This window comes from Rhinolophus sinicus, chromosome 8 (genome assembly GCF_057876585.1).
Source record: "Rhinolophus sinicus isolate RSI-liver-muscle chromosome 8, RSI-T2T, whole genome shotgun sequence".
Classification (NCBI taxonomy): Eukaryota; Metazoa; Chordata; class Mammalia; order Chiroptera; family Rhinolophidae; genus Rhinolophus; species Rhinolophus sinicus.
The window spans coordinates 35,323,537-35,330,073 of record NC_142508.1 but is presented as its reverse complement, the minus strand read 5'-3'; positions in this window follow the sequence as shown (position 1 = coordinate 35,330,073).

The window sequence follows — 6,537 nt, the reverse complement described above, 5'->3', positions numbered from 1 at the left end:
AGGAAGTCTTCCCACTCAAGACAAATGACACAGGGTCAAGACTATTGCAATAGGGGAGAGAGATTGAGCTCAACTCCAAATACAGGAAGGATCCAGGCCAACAAATCGAGTGAGGGGGTCAGTGGACAGAAAATTGCTAAGAAGAGATATCATGGGTGAGGGGACTCCTACCAAAGGAGCCTAACAGGAGTCTTGCTAAAAGGTAGGTCAAAGACTTGGACACCAAGTGCAAGATAAGGAACTTGGTCAGATATCAGGGTGATCAGATACCAAGGATGGAAGATGACTTCTCAGGACTCTTTGCTAAGACTGGACAGGGCAGGCCAGGAGCAGGTCAAGGTCCAAAGCTGAGACCTTGTTAGGAAAACCTGACTCAAGTTTGGCCACAGAGAGGGTCTTGGTCAGCGTCCTCCTGAAATGTGATGGAAATGACATTTCCGTGTATCGTCTTTCTCCCCCAAATCAATGATCCCAGTCTAATCAGGAGGAAAATCAGCAGACAAATCCCAGTGGAAGCACATTCTACAAAACAACTGAGCAGTATGCTTATCACGCTATCAAGTTTATCAAAAATAAGGAAAATCTGAGAAACCGTCACAGCCAAGGGAAGCCTAGGGAAACATGACAACTAAATGTAATGTGGTCTCCTGGAGGGGATGCTGGAATAGAAACAGGATATTAGGTTAAAGAAAAAAACTAAAGAAATATGAATAATGGATTGTGGCTAATAATAAGTCATAATATTAGTTCATTAATTGTAACAAACATGCCACACTAAGATATGTAAGATATTAATAATAGGAAAAACTGAGCACAGCTATGATGGGAACTCTGCATTATCCAGTTTTTCTGTAAATCTAAACTTGTTCTAAAATTAAGTTTTTTGTTTTGTTTTTTAAAACCTTTCTGGCTTGCTAAAGTCTTAGAAATAAATTCTTAGAAATCCAGTGAATGGAAGTATGTCCCATTCATTGTCCCTACTTCCACCCCTAGGTTTCCATAGTAAATAGAATTTGAATTTGCCATTAACAGATGTAAGCCTACTCTTTGTGTTCTGAGATAGTCTACATATTCTCTAAACAGCTCATCAAATCTCATTCTTTGCCCTGAATGAGGGTCTAAATGTCTTTCCTGAATCCTGGAGAGGAAAGAATTCTTGCCTCAAAGCCCCCATTTCCGGTTTAGATCACCCACACCCACCCCCTGCCCCCACTGCCCTTAGTTTTCCCATCCGTTCTCTCAGCCCTGGCCCCCAGCTTTGCCATCAATCCCACAAGTCACGTTTGTAATGGAGAAAATTATGACCTCGACCTTGGCCCCTGATGTGCCTCTGGCCTGTCCAGCCCAGTCTTAGCTAAGTCAGTCCCTCCACCCTTAATGTCTGATCCACCGTGATATCTGATCACCTTCCTCATCTTCCAGCAGTTACTGTTTAAGTCCTTGACCTGCCATGGGCAAGAATCTTGTAAGGCCAGTTTCGTAAGAATCCCCTTACCCACGGCATCTCCTCTTAGTAATTTTTCGTCCACTAACCCCTTGCTCTCTTCTTTGGCTACAAATCCCCATTTTTCCTTCTTATAATTGGAGTTGAGCTCAGTCTGCCGCTCCTATGGAGAAAGTCTTGACCCTGAAGGAATTTGGAACATGCCACCTCAAACTGTCACTCGGCATATCAACTATTTTGAGTGAAAGGTACCTGAAAACACAGCAAATACAAGAAAAACACTCTGATCTTTTTTTTTTTCCTTAAAAGCAAGAGGTAAAATTTCCATATGAAAGCTATCCTACTTTCGCTGAAGGAAAGCCATTTGTAATCAAGGCCTACAAACTAAGATGGGAGAAAAAAAATTGCTTGCTTGCTTCCTGTTGATCTGTCTTATGTCAATTTAATTCTCAGGCCCAGCCAAAAAGACCCTCCAAGAACATAAAGGTAAAAGTTTGCCTCCTTCCACCCCATACTGCAAATCTTGAATAACCTCTTCCTTAGCATTTTTAACAAGCATCGGAGTAAGAGTATTTCTCTTCCACCATCCACATTATCTTAATATAAAATTACTAGTTATTTGAGCACAGTGCTTACAAACATGAGCTCCCAAGAAAGACCGCCATGTCATCTTAGTCTAGTCCCGGTCACCCTAATACAAAGACCGGCCAGAGCTTTTTTTATAAAGGGCCATAGAGCTAATGCTTTAGGTTTGGGGGGCCACGTGGCCTCTGTCACAATTACCCAACTCTGCATTTGTCACAAGGGGACAGCCACAAAGGGCACATGAAGGGATCAACGTGGCTGTGTTGCAATGAAACTTAATTTATGAACACTGAAATTCAGATGTAATGTTCATGTGTCATTAAGTGTTAAGTCTTCTTTTCAGATTTTTTTCCCCCAATCACTTGAAAAGGCAAAAAACAGATGTTAACTTTAAGCCTCAAGCTAAAGGGTGTTGGAAGGAACCTATGATAGGATTTGGGCTTTGAGTGGGTTTTGTGGGGAAGGGTCTGAGGACGATAGGTAGCAAAGGGGTTGCTGTGGATTGAACTTCAGAAAGCTGGAGCAATTCTAAGACGGCCTTTCGTGACACCAGTGACCTCGGGGTGTGTGTGCGTGTGTGCATGCGCTGAAACAAAATTATTATGTGGCCTTGTTTGTTTTTGTGTAGACTACACCTGAATCAGGGTTTTATGTTTGCCTTTATTTATCATTTTATTCCCAGCACTTAAGACTGAGGACCGAACAAACAAACAGAAAACATTGAGGGCAGCATATTTTAGATGCACAGTATATATTAAGTGATATGTATTAAGGCTTGGAGGTGTCAGACACACATGACACCAAAGTGCCCTTGACAAGCATCTCCTCTAGTCTGGAAAGAATTCTTCCCCCATTTTTTCCCCTTAACCTCACCCCAGAGCAGTAAATGTAGATAAAATGGTAGAATTCCCTAAACCTCAGAAATGGGATTATCGCCCATCCACTTACCCCCAGGCTATAGCTAAAACTGTTCCAAAGAAAATTAGGCATTAGAGGAGTGAATACTGTGCATAAAAGGATTTCAAAAAACGGCTGGAATTTTTACAAAAGAAACTGTTCTTATTGGTATGGAGACCAGTCAGATAAAGCTAAGGACAGGGTGGGGAGGGTGGAGAGTCCAGGGTAATTGTAATGACAACAAGTTCTAGTGATTTGCAAATGAGGACCTTTCAACGCTGCAGGAAGAATTCCTGATTACCCCCAGCCGCTCCCAACCATCTCAGGCCATCAAATCGCATTTCCTAGCTCTTTGGGATTTAATTCCTTCAGGAGCCAAAAAAACAAAACTGAAAAAAACAAAACTCATGAAAGAGTAAAGACATTAACTTGAGACTTAAAGTTAATCAGTAGTTAATAAACCAAGTATACCTTAGTAACTCTGGGAAAAATAGAAAACAAAATGTTGAAAAAAATAGTTAAGATATTAACTTGAGACCTTAAATACACATGTTAAATGACCAAAACAGCAAAGACTAGACAAAGCATAGAATTGTCAATGCTGAGGAGTGAAAGTGGGAGAAACACATCATTTTACAATGTTAAGAATCATAGAAAAATACGAAAGTGGGTGTTTTGCTTTAAATTTACTCAAAATCATCTGTGAATGTCATCTTTGTTTAATGTTCCTTCAATTCAATCACATTAATAAAGTTTGTTATCCTTAAAGAGAATGAATGTCCCATGCCTGTTTACTATAATGCCACAAGGCCCAGGACTGGTTTTGGGGCTGGGGGACACAGAAGAACAAGATAGGCAAGCCACTGTCCCCTCAGAAACTAATCATATGAGACAAACTATGACAAATAATTGAGAACCAACCAGTAAGCAAGTTATTAGACAAACTGCTGAGCACAGAAAATTTGCAATCACAAAAGAGATTACAGAATGCTATTAGAGATAACATGCTATTCTGGAGGCCTCCCCTCTTATCAAAGTTCTCAAAAATGTTTCAGCATTACTAATACATTATCCTAAATGTATAAAAATTGTAAATGTCTAATAGTACGGGGTTAGTGAAATTATGGTAAAAGCATACTCTATTGCCACTCAACCATGGAAACACATTTTGTTTTCTATTATCTTATTTATATATTTCCTGGAATTCATCCAATCATTCTCAGCAACTCCCATGCACTTGAGATACTCCTTCTCAAAGATTTGTCACAGGGAGAATTGTAAGGCTTCGTTCATATGTATGAACGAAGTAAAACTGTACACACTTTAAAAATCTGATTGGAAATACATTGAGAAGTTGTATTCTAATATTTATAGCCGTCCAAACACATTTTAAATACTTTTTAACAGACTGTTGGATTTAAAGAGCACAGAAGTATGTTCTCAGTATACGTGTTTATGTAAATATGCAGAGACGGAGATATAACAAATTAACATGAACACAATTATATGTATGTGTGAGTGTTTTTTTTGTCTTTTGGGGTTTTTTTCTGCCTATCACCCTACTGCTACACCAGTGAGTGTCAGCTTTGGCACTACTCACATTTTGGGCTGGAGACAATGCTTTATCATAAGGGACTGTCCCATAGCGTAGGATGTTTACCAGCAGCCCTGGCCCCTAGCCACTAAATGCTGGTGGCCCCCCCCACCCCCAACCCTGTTGAGGCAACAAAAAATGTCCCCAGACATTGCCAAATACCCCTGGAGAGGAAAAACAAAAGTCACCCCAGGCTGAAAGCCACTATTCTAGACTATAAAATCCATGGTCTTAGCCACCCCTTCCCCCCAGGAACTAACAGAGCTCCTGGTATCTTATTTGCTCAATAAGTATAACAAATATTATATTTAAATATTGCAGATCACTTCGTAAGTTATATAAATGTCTAATCGCTATGCTGTACACCTGAAACTGGAATATTAACTGTAATTGAATATAATATGGAATATTAGCTGTAATTGAAAATTTTTTAATTTGTAAAAAATTTGTTAAATGCACAAATTTGTTATATTCCCCCCAGGACATGGAATTACTTTCTTCTGGGTAATTCTCTGCATTTTCCCATTGTTTATGATTAGTTCTGGTGAGATAAACAATAAAGGAATAAACAGTTTAAAGAATATGTGAGGTATCTCTGACCAAGACAAGCTCCAATCAAAGTGAGCAGGGTGGGTCTGGGTGGAGACGAAGGGCGGGGAGTGGTCTTGCTTCAGAGTTGGGGAGGGTGAATGAGGTTTTTTCTGCTTATATAAGAGCCCGGCGGCGCCCACCTGTTACTGCCTAGAGACTTTTCCTTCACCTTTTGTAAGTATCACCAGCATGGTTACTCCTTTATGCCTTTGTACTTTGGGGCTTTACCTTGCCTTCTAGATTCTAAAATTCTACTTAAGATGCCATAATTGCAATACCCTGTTCCTTGTTATTTCTGTTCTTGTGTCTGGGCTCTTGGAACAAGAAGATATGGGTGGAGATATGGGGTCCTTTATATCCATGGATGTCTGGCAGTGGCATTCCTTGGTGCAGTATTCTATGAGGCATTGACTGTATATCTGACAACCTCAAGTGCCTGTAAGTGGATACAAAACAGCCCCAAAATGGAGCCATTTGGGCTAAACCCCAGGCCACCAAACCGAAACTGTAATTAACTCTAGTATTAAGTCTCGGTTTGGTGGCGTGGGTGCATGCACTAAATTCTAGGATACCTTCTAATGTGCAAACTGGAGGTGGTGAAAGTGCCCTGATCTCAACAAATTACCGTTTTAATTCTCCATCTGTTTTCCAGATTTTAGGATTAAGGCGATGTTAACCTTTTTACCCTTTGTACGAGTTCCTTGTCTGAGACCTTCGGTTGGTGTTGCGGTCCCTCGTGGAGTTTCTCAACCTGTGGGACTCAAACTGTGGGGGCACTTTCTGTTCTGTCGAGGAAAGTGCCGCCATCTTTTGAGTTTTACCGATTGAGATAGTAACTTCTGAAGATTAGAATGGCTGTCGACCTTCTTTTTGGTCCTGAAGGTATTGGGGGGCGCTGCTCGGCCTGTGGCACTCAAATGTGGAAGCACTCTTCGGATGTCTAGGCGGAAAGTGCTGCAATATTTGAGTGTCACCGGTGGGGCACCATCAAAGGAACCAAATCTTGACGGCTGGGTCAGGCTGTTTCCTATGCAACTTTTTCCTAATAAGTGTTTTTACTTGGCTCCTGTTTTAACAGTAAATTGTCTTCGAAGACAGGAAATGCCTTAGTCACACGGAACTGCTACCAGGGTGACCGGTGGAGCTCTGGTTGGTTCCGGAATGGTTTGGGTCACCTCTCCGGTGACACGGCCGCAGTAGTTGCTGATGGGAAAGGAACCTGAAATTGGTTATGAAAAGCTTTGTCAGTTATAAAACCCGTTTGTTCATCGTCCAATCGTGCAGCTATTGAATTCCTTAGCTGTTAACTAAACCCACTTATGAAGCTGTATAATGTTGACTACTTTGCTGTTTTAGACCCATGAGTACATTTCCAGCATTTTCTGCAGATTCCTGTGAATGGGACCCCTACATCAGTGACCTCCGT